Raw genomic sequence first — 11,098 nt, 5'->3', positions numbered from 1 at the left:
ATTGTACATAATTGGGAATTATTCTGCACATTAAACACACCTAACAAAGAGTCAGCCCAGTTAAATTACCGGAGATGAATCAACTGTATGGTTATTTTGGAGTTTATAGTTTGTGCTGCTGTTAAACTTTACAGTATTGACTTCAGTATTTCTGCTGTTAATGTAGCTAGACTACCATGTTGATCAGTAATATGTAATGTGAAATTTGATATTATTACTTTGCTGGATTCACTGAGACACTTGTCCAACAACCTTGGTTTATAAAGGAAATTACAGAAATCTGAGCTAACAAAACAGAGACTGGATACCTGTGTCCATGAAAAGCTCCTGTGCCAAACAGAAATTGTAATATGGTCTAATCAGCTCTATTTCATGAATGACTTCTTACCAAGCATAATCAGCCTTGGGGTGCTTGGCAGGTTGTTCTCTGCTTCAAGGGACATCCTGGTAGGTGTTTCCTGCCAGAAAGAGGACCAAGACATTTTATGTAACAAAAAAAAAAAAAAAAAAAAACAGGACAGCGGGCAACAGCATATAGAGCTGTATGAAAGAAGCTTACATCTGCTAAGACAAAGAGAGAGTCTTCATCTTCCTTGTAATACTTCATCATGAGAAGTATGGCTGCTGTGCCAACCTTGTTGTTGGTCAAAACTCCCTCACTTTCAATCTGCTGGATGAGTGTCCTTATACCAAGGTTCCATTTGAGCTTCTGGCTGGAGAAATAGTTAATAATCCTTCTGCCTTTGGTTATGAGGGCCTGACTTAAGCGCTCACTGATATCGATGCCTGTGAGTTTGTAAAAGTGGTTCGAAAGAACTTTCCGAGTAAACAAGAATGGCCACTGCTCCTGAATTTCAGCTACTGAAAGTGAGGGACAACTGTTGATAAGCTGCCGCTGAGAAATATATGTGAGGCACATGAAGTCATCCACATCAGGTCTCTCCACAGCTCCAGGTCCTTCTGAATTAAAAATTGTTAACAGGATGTGTTTCTTTTCCTCTAAAAAGCTGACGTTTCCCCCTAAGGAAGTTCAACTGGCTGCCAATTTATACAACCATAGCTATCAACAAGGCATCTAACTTTTTTAGGTGAGGTTGCATTACTGTTGGGACTGCAGTCTTCCTCATTCCTGGTTCTGTGTTGTATTATCTTGATTAACATGTTCAACTCTAGATTTGATGCTTCTTAGTAGTGAATAATGTCCACAACCCAGTCTTTCTCCCTTTTTGGTAAAATCTGCAAATGTTTGAGGGTATCTGTTTACAATGATCTTAGCAACCTCTTCACAAGATGCATGTTTAGGGTTTCTGCAGTGAACTTGCATGGCCTCCACAACAATTCTAACCATACTTCTCCTGTCCTCTGGATGAGCTCTGTCTCCTCTTGTGATTGCATGCGACAGTTGGAGTGGAAATCTTTCCCAAGCTCCAGAGTAATGGTGTCATTCAAATTCTTTGGTCTGCCATCTAAAAAAAGAGAGAGAGAGATCATTGGAAAAGCAACTTGCAGGGTTCACTAAAAGATGAACCCTGCAATTAGGATTGAGTAATAACAGAAAGGCAGTTTTGGGGACCTTGTCTGAAGATGAAAATCAATCCCAGGACTGCAAAAGAACTACAAACTCAAGGTCTTGAATTGAAAAGTTGAAAAATACATCGTAAAATACAGTATATTTTACAGTTTGTCACAATTTCCACCCTTAGTCCTACCATTACCAACGAAAGGTTAATGGTGTTAGATTCAGTGTCTACTTTTGTTTCGTGCATTGCACAGCTGCAAAGATCCTGAAATTCCTCTATGATGCTCTGTATAGTGCTGGTTGGCAAGAGCATTTTAGCCTGCATTTTTAAATGACACAAAGTCTTGTAATAGATTAACTGTGTCCTGTCCTTGTATTATGGCAAATCCCCCAATTTCTTGTTGCCTTGACTGCTGAACTGTCTACTTATGTTTTTGAGAAATATGGCTGGAAAATGATGTTCGGACACTGAAGTATTTAGAGCAACCTTCAAATGGACATAATACTTTTCCCCCCATCTTTGATATGAAATCTGAGAGGGGCACAAAGAGCTGTGAAGTTTTGTGCAGCATACCCACATCCAGGAACTTGACAGCTGAGGTCACCAATGAATTTATAAAACTCCTCCTCAGTGGTCTCCCTTCTTGTTCTGTGATTCCTAGGCATATGTGAATGAAGGCAGAAAATGTTCTGAAAGTGGCAGGGCAGTTCTCAGTTCCACAAGAAAGCCTATCCTCCTGACTACCAGCAATGCAAATTTGTCCTCTGTAGTGCACCTTTCTAAACCTGAATATCTCCCATGCACTGCATACTACAGAATTGCCTCCTTTTGGTATCTACAGAGGACATTTAGGGCTTTCCAATGATACCAAATGTGAAGGGGTGGAGCTTTGGGAACTTTAGTTTTTTCATTAAGGAACATGGCGGCCATCGCTACAAGCACATTTTATGGGAAGAAGAAAAGTAAGTGCATAAAACTTCTTATTGAGCAATTTTTAGCTATAAATGTTGTTAGCATATTTTAAATAAGTCTCTTAATAACGCATTAAAACATAGTATGCTTAATTCTAACTTCATTTTAGTATAGTATTGAAGTGTTTAAAAAATGTCCTCCATAGTGGACATTTGTAGTCATTTCCTCCATTTTGTTCTGTTTTTTTAAATGACCAGAAAAGGAGTCATTTTTAGAAGCAGAAAGAAATTTATTGCAGTTTGATGAGGGAAACCCAGATCTTGAGTTGTTTGATGAAGAAGATCATAGGGAATAAGCCCTTGAAGAAGAAAGAAGGAGGAGCATCAGGGATGGTACTCAGACCTGAACTTGCTGTCATTAAGTGGTTGGACAGTTGTCATGGCATCCTCTGCCTATGGCAATCAACCTCAGGACAGACGCACAAGATGGTCTAAGAAAAACAAAAGGTTTGTCCATGTACCAAGTCCACTGGCAATTGCTGAGTACACTACCAATATAGGTGACGTGGACCTTGTTGCCGAATGTTGAGTTTCTACAGGATGGTCCCTCACACTCAGAAATTGACAGTATGTGCAGTTTTCTACTTTTTGATCTGGAAATCACCAACTTGTGGCTTCAGTATAGCAGTGACTTGCAGTTTTGGGGGAAGAAACCACTACAGTTCCTTGAGTTCAAACTTCTCCTTGGTGAAGAGTTGAAGAAAATGTTTGCCATCAAAGTTCATTTTTACACGTTTGGCCTTCCAATGTCCTCTGCAGTGGACATGTGATATCTAAAAAATGTGAACTTTTTTTTCCCAAAAAATTATTTCAGTCTTCTAATTACCTTACAAACATTGGGGGATTTAAAAATTTTTTTGATTGGACAACATTTTTTTTCCTGGTAGTCAGGGGTTTGTGGCTTTTAACATGCAAACTGAACAATATAAATTTCCGTGCACTGAAGCCACAAAATTTAGAAATACACATAGGTGCAAAAAGTTCAGTGACCAATTACCTTTCCTGAATGACATATGCAATGCAAAAAATAAGAGTATTGTCAATAGGGACCAATTCCCAGTTTTTACATGATCAAAATTATTCACAAAAGGCTTCAATAAACAGAAAATGTGTGCCAACAAGAGAGCAGTGCACAAAAATGAAAAGATATTTGAGCTCGACTCTTTAATGGGTTTAACATGACTTAGTCAGCACTCCGCACCGTACAGGTAGTACAAGCACACCTGAAAACACTGACCAGCTAACAGCTTTAAGCATTTGGGCGCAACCTCGGTAGTTCACCGATTCACCTGTTGCAAACGTCCAAGTTTCTATCAAGTCTCATAAATCCATCGGCAACTATTACCAAACTAGTCTTTTGAGTCTCCACATTCATAGATATTGACATTTTGTCTTAGCATTTGAATGAAAATATCCTGGTAGGGTAGCTTAAAAGTCAAAACAAACAGTAATAAGAACGCATTTCGGACTTCTCTCGAATAAGTGAAAAAAAATAAAGACTTACCTTCAGACTGATTAGGTGGTGTCAATCCAACTTTAATGTGTTCCATGTCAGTCCGTTTTAGGGAAAAAGTGTTAAGTGGTTTCATTTAATTTTGAAATACTCAGAGTTATCACGAATAGCATATGATCTTCAGATATAATCCAATCAACCTTGCATTTAATCCGATTGAACATCCAGTTACCTCTGACTACTTCTAAGTTGCACATGTTAACGGTCTCATCATCACTCTGTGCTGCAGCGAACTGGATCTGTGGCACAGAATAGTTGATGGTCATGTTGTTCTCCAGCTTTGCAGCTTTGTTTGTCTGAATTGCGGCTTAAACGTGCAAAACTAAGAGAAGCAGATCAATATTTTCTTCTTGTTGTTATTTAATGGTGGTTGGCAACCAGCGAAAGGATCATTAACCACCTCGAGCAATATTTTCTATCCCCATTGTTGCCCGACGTGTGCGTCATACGTCACGTTGTACGTCAGGTGAACGTGTGGCGTCGGCTATCGCGCCTGTCGCATTACAAAGCTTTAAAAACACAACCCAACGCGCTAAACTGTGATAATGTGTTACATTATCACGTATATCAGGACATCTCTTCTGAACCAAGAGGAAGTGGTGCTACAAAGGAATAATTTCTTTAGGAGAGTGCATTTAATAGCAGTCTGGCCTGCCACAAAATGCACCGCTAAAAATACAGTTTCTGCTTGTCCCAGAATTTATTAATTTTGAGAGTGAAGTTGTAGGACTGATGCTGGTTAGTGGTGTAGGTTTCATGGATGTGACACCTTAACTTGTGTAAAATGACGACCAGAGCATATTATTAGGTTAGTTCACTGTAGTTAGGCAGAGGTGTCTTAAATAGTACCTTATACAAAACAAACAAAGGTCCAGTATAAGAAAGAATAAGAAGAGAAAAAAGGAACACCCTGCTAAATTAAGTCATTTTTAAACATTACTCTAAATGTAGCCATTAGTTTTTGTTGCTGGCCATACAAAAAATAAGTATACTTCAATTATATTTCCCAGGTATGCCTTACCTACTACGTATACTAATAATGCTTCTTGTGACTATATTGGCCCCGTTTTAGTACACAACAGTATTCTTGAAATTAACTTTTAGATGTACTTTTTGTTCACCATAAATGTACTAGCATAATGTCATAGTATCTACAAGAGTATAATTAAAATATACTCGACTATGACAATACTAACCTTACACGTATACTATTAATTTACTTTTTATATTTGACTTACTTCTGATTTAAAAACAGTAATTAAAATGCAATTGAAACGTATTTTTCACATGTAAGAAATCTCTTCATTCCCCAGATATCAGATAACAGTTCTAACTATCAGAAGGCTTCATTTATAGAGAACTCCACCCATAGTTCAAGTACCAGAATTATATTATGAACAGGTGAGAAAATGTTTTGAGAGTTGAGGTTTATTAACTATTGACCCTTTTCACTCACGGTTTGAACAATTTCATTTTTTAAATTAATGATTTACCCCACTTACTCTGTTCAAAGGGTAAAAGACATTACACAAGAATCTTTGACAGATTCTTGTTTTAAAACATCATTTGTTTCATAGTTGTTTTAATTTCATAGTTAAAGCACTGCAATGCATGCTGGGTATTACTTTTTACTTCTTAGTAAACCTCAGGTATGCTTCAAATAACTTACATACTACATAGTATACTACAAGCACTACTATACTACAAGTATAGACTAAATGTACTTATACTTTTCTGTATACTTCTAACTGTACTTAAAGTATGCTTAAATGTAATTTGGTCTAAAAAAGGAAGAAAATACATACAAAGTAAACTAAAGGTATACTTGCTTGTTTTCTAGTTTTTAAAGTATACTTATACTTAAATATTCTTTTTGGTAAGAGTGAGACTGGTTGTTTGATACAAAGTGGGCTGTAATAATGTTTCACATTGTTAGAATAAACAAATACATTTATTAATATATTCAATTCAATTCAATTTTATTTATATAGCGCCAAATCACAACAAAAGTCGCCTCAAGGCGCTTCATAGATACAGAGAAAAACCCAACAATCATATTGACCCCCTATGAGCAAGCACTTTGGCGACAGTGGGAAGGAAAAACTCCCTTTTAACAGGAAGAAACCTCCGGCAGAACCAGGCTCAGGGAGGGAGGAGCGCCGCCTCAAGCCAGGCCCCCACCTGAACCAACGTCGCGTCGGCCTCCTGCTCCCGCTTCAGCTGCTGCGTTGTCAATGGGAGCCACCCCCCTCCGCCGGCTGTGGCCTGAGCAGTAGCCACGCCCAGCACCTCCTGGGCCCACTCCTCCTGTCGCAGGCAGTAGCGGCACTCGACGGCTACGCAGGGCCGTCTGGAGAGGGCATCAGCATTGCCATGCTGTCGACCTGGCCGATGCTGGATCTCGAAGTCATAGCCCTGAAGGACCTCCAGCCAGCGGGCCACCTGCCCTTCTGGGTGTTTGAAGTTCAGGAGCCAAGTCAGAGATGCATGGTCAGTGCGCAGGAGGAACCGGCAGCTGTACAGATATGGCTGGAAGTGCCGCACCGCTAGCACTATGGCCAGCAGCTCCCGCTGGGTCACGCAGTAGTTCCTCTCGGCACGCCCCAAGGCACGACTGAAGTACGCCACCACCCGTTCTCCAGCCTCGTCCCACTGGGAAAGGCCCGCCCCGACCCCTACATTGCTAGCATCAGGGTCCATAATGAAAGGTTGCCGGGCGTTGGGGTAGGCCAGGACTGGGGCTCTGGTGAGGGCCTCCTTCAGCTGTGCAAAAGCCGCAGCACAGGCATCCCCCCAGCCAAACAGCTGTCCCTTGTCAGTCAGGCGGTGGAGGGGGCTGGCCATTGTTGCGAACCCTTTGATGAACCGACGGTAGTAGGAGGCTAGGCCCAGGAAGCTCCGCAGTTCTTGGACGTTCGAGGGAGTCGGCCAGTCCTGGACCGCAGCCACTTTTGCGGGGTCAGTGGCGACACCTCGAGCGCTGATCACATGGCCCAAGAACGTGGTCTCTCTCGCCAACAGCCGGCATTTCGCGGGGTTGAACCGCAGCCCAGCTCGTCGGATGGCACTCAAGACCTCGCTCAGGTGAGACAGTGCACTGTCGAAGTCGCCACCGTGCACCAACAGGTCATCCAGGTACACAACGCAGCGGCTACGAGGGATATCCACGAGCACCCTCTCCATCAGTCTCTCAAACGTCGCTGGCAGATTGCAGAGCCCAAATGGCATGACCCTGAACTGCCACAGCCCCTGTCGAATGGTGAATGCAGTCTTAGGCCTTGCGTCGGGTGCTAGCTCCACCTGCCAGTAACCGCTGCGTAGGTCGAGGGAGCTGAACCGGAGCCAGTAACGTAATCTAGGGCCTCGTCGATCCGCGGCAGCGGGTACGAGTCCTTCTTGGTGACTTCATTGAGACAGCGAAAGTCCAGCAGAACCTCGGGCTGCCATCCTTCTTCCCCACCAGAACCACTGGTGCCGCCCATGGGCTATTGGACGGCTCTATCACCCCAGCCGCAGCCATCTCACGTATCTTCTCTTCCACTACCTGCCGTTTTGAGAGGGGCAGCCGGTGTGGGCGCAGACGGATGGGCTGAGCAGAGCCGGTGTCGATGGTGTGCTGGACCAGACTCGTCTGCCAACAGTCTTTGTCACTGGCGGCAAAGATGTCCACATTCTCGTCCAGGAGGCACCTCAACCGCTGGCGCTGGTCGACGTTGAGGCCTACGCTGCTGCGCTGCCAAAGGTCATCAACAGCCTCGATGGTCTCAGTCGAAGGAGGTTTGTCAGGCTGAGAGGCTGAGGCCAATGGAGATGACCCGGAGCCACCGGCATCCGAAATCTGCTGAGTGGCAGCTGCCCGACACCTGTCTCGTCTGGTCCCCACTCCCTGCTTTTGGCCGTGCTGGAGAGCAAAAGTCTCTGCGCCAAGAGTGATAGCCAGCTTCGCGGTGTCGACGCAGGCCCCCCAGCGGCTCAGCAGATCCAGGCCAATGATGCACTGGTCTTGAATGTCGGCAAGCCAGAAGTCGTGCACAAGCTCTAGATCCTTCACTCGCATCCGCAACGGTTTCTTCCCCCGCATAACAGTTTTCTCCCCCATCACTATCATCAGCTGGGTGTCTGTGGGCAACCAACCCTTCACCAGTGGCCCAGATGTTCCAAGAAGAACGCCAGGTTGTATCAGGGAAATGGTAGACCCTGTGTCCACCAGGGCCTGGCATGGCTGGTCCTCAACACAGCAGCTCAGGTAGAGTCCCTTGAGGTGCCCAACTCGGCCCACCACTGTGCATCGTCCTTGGAGGGGGGCAGGAAGCTGGAGCGGTGGTCCCCTCGCTACACCGCTCCCTCCTCGTTTCCCTGAGGCTGCGTAGTTCTGGTCTTCGGGGCTGGTGCTGGGCAGTCACACGCCACGTGGCCAGGCTCATCGCACCGGTAGCAGCGGTCGGTTGGTCGACGAGGACGCCTCCGGGGCACTGAGGGTTGCAGCTGGGACATCTCGGCGACCTCCCCCTCCCCGTCACAGTCTGCGGCTCTGATTTGGGGGTAGTTTGGGGGGGGCACCTGCTGGTTAGGTCGCGAGGTGAGCACCAGCTCGGTCCTTTCAGCCTCAAGGAGCGCCTCACGGAGGGTCTGAGGCATGGCCAGGCAGACGTGTTGGCGTAGTCGCTCTGGGAAAACTCCTTGCAGAAAAGCATGCAGGCTAAGCTCCTCACGGGCTGCTGCTGGAAACTCTGGGTAGCCACGACGAGCATACAGCAACACGTCTGCTGCAAAGGTGCCCAGGCTCTCCCCCGGTTGATGGCTCCGGTTGGTTAGCTGCTCTCTGCTCTGATCAGTGGAGTGCCGCTGCCCGAATCGCCTCTCGAGTGCGGCAGTGAGGGCCTGGAGCTCATGCTGCTCTGCCGGGGCTAGGTCAAGGATTATCTGCAGTGCATCTCCCTCTAATGCTAGCGCTAGGTGTGTAGCAGTCTCCTCTTCGCTCCAGCCACTATGTACATGCTGCTCGCCTCTGGACGCAATCAGTCTCTATACCGTCCGTTTTCTTTTGAGCTGCTTTTAAGCATGTTTCTTGTCGTCGTCGTTCCAACACAGTGTGTTTGTTTTGATTCGTAGACCCCGAAAATGGAGCTGCGCTCCCACAATGCATTGCGGCGTGACGTCAACTCCAAAGCCCTATAAGCCAAGATACTGGACACTGTTCTGCTGAACAAGTAAATTCCCACCATTGTAGCTGTGTTATTTAATTATATTTTACAAATGATTAATTTCAAATTGTATATGTGTTAGACAATTTAAACTTTTAAAAACCTTACAATGAAACAAAGTCTCTGAGGCTTTGAATATTCTGAAAACTTAATTTAGGCTTCCCATAACTTTGTTTTGCAAGTTATGTTACTGATATAATCAATATAGAATGTTGATATATATATATATATATATATATATATATATATATATATATATATATATTAGGGGTGCAACGATACACAAAATTCACGGTTCGGTTCGATACTTTGGTGTCACGGTTCGATATTTTTTCGATACAAAAAAAATGTTCATGCCTTTTTAATTTGTCATTTATTAAATTTTCACAGCACATTCTGCACCACATCTCTGTGCGTTCATCATTTGTTTGAAGCCATCTCACCTCCTGCAACTACTTTTCCGAGAATACGCGCTTCTTTTGTGGTTCGGACTCCTTCTGACATTTCTTTGGAGGTGGAGGAACATCACAGTAATTGCTTAAAGGAGCTTGCTTCTCTATTGCCAGTCTTGGCAGCCGGGGGTCAGTCCGCCAGGGCCTCCGCTCCTGGCCGCCACCCGGCACACAATGCACCCGACCCCTATGGCGCCTCCTGCGGGTGGTGGGCCTGCGGGAGGATTGGCCCATGTCTCCTCTTCGGGCTGTGCCCGGCCGGGCCCCATAGACTAAGGCCCGGCCACCAGACGCTCGCCCTCAGGCACCCTCCCCGGGCCTGGCTCCAGGGCGGGGCCCCGGTAACCCTATCCCGGGCAGGGTAAACTGTTCCCTCGATATTCTTTTCATAAGGGTCTTCTGAATCGCTCTTTGTCTGGTCCCTCACCCAGGACCAATTTGCCATGGGAGACCCTACCAGGGGGCAAAAGCCCCCAGACAACATAGCCCCTGGGATCCCTGGGACACACAAACCCCTCCACTACGATAAGGTAGCGATTCAAGGAGGAGCTCTTTGCTTAGGCTGCTGCCCCCGCGACCCGGCCTCGGATAAAGCGGATGAAGATGGATGGATGGATGGAGCTTGCTTCTTCGACATCTTTAAGAGTTCTAAACAAATGTCTGTCCTCCTCCTGAAAATCTTATGTACGCAAACACGCGTTGCAACTTCTTATCTTGTGCGCGTTTTTATATTTTGACAGCGAATGCGCACCTGCGGACCACTTATGTGCAGCCCTGGTTATTTAGCTTGTCATATTGCAGCCACAGAAATTCTTTTGTCCATGAAACCATAAAGCTGCACTTTCTTTTTGCCTTATAGTCTGATTTGTCATAACTTTTTTGTTTTGTGGTAAGCTTTTCTTTGGCTGTCACTTCTTCACCCTGACCTGTCTTATTTGGCTCAGCAGAACTAAAATATATATCCTGCTGCTTTTACACACGCACTCACAGAAGCTTAGCGATTCTCTGCGCGATCAACCTCTCACATGTTTAAGCTTGCTGCGGGAGATTTCACTTGTCATGTTTGCATAGTAAGCTAACGATTGATAAGACGATGTCAGAGGAATTGGTGCGCAAATTATCATCACTCACCAATCAGTACTGTCGCTCTCTATACACAGTTCGCGCGATTGCAAAGTGAAAGCAAAACACAAGCGCAAATTCAAACGCGATTTCAGTATGTCACATATTGAGAGTGGCTCACCGATGCCAATGACATAATTACCCAGCTACATTTCCGAAAGAATGCAAAAGCATTGACATATATTTTTCCTTCCTACGATAGGCCGACGGGCAGGGCAGAGATAGATTTTGGTAGCCCGACTGGAAAAATCGCTAGCCCCGGGACGTCGGGCTAGCGATTTTGCGAGCCCTGTATCTGATTGAGGAATCACTCATC

At 45.1% G+C, this 11,098-nt stretch overlaps 1 pseudogene; it reads right to left on the bottom strand.

The window, feature by feature from the left end:
- Positions 1–365: 365 nt before the first annotated feature.
- LOC146636453 (uncharacterized) lies at positions 366–4,270 on the bottom strand (annotated as a pseudogene).
- Positions 4,271–11,098: the final 6,828 nt, after the last annotated feature.

Source organism: Diplotaxodon limnothrissa, linkage group LG3 (genome assembly GCF_057381915.1).
Source record: "Diplotaxodon limnothrissa isolate DT_005_m linkage group LG3, D_limnothrissa_male_GT1.1, whole genome shotgun sequence".
Taxonomy (NCBI): Eukaryota; Metazoa; Chordata; class Actinopteri; order Cichliformes; family Cichlidae; genus Diplotaxodon; species Diplotaxodon limnothrissa.
Note: the sequence above shows the minus strand (reverse complement) of the source record. Positions and strands in the feature narration are given on the sequence as shown.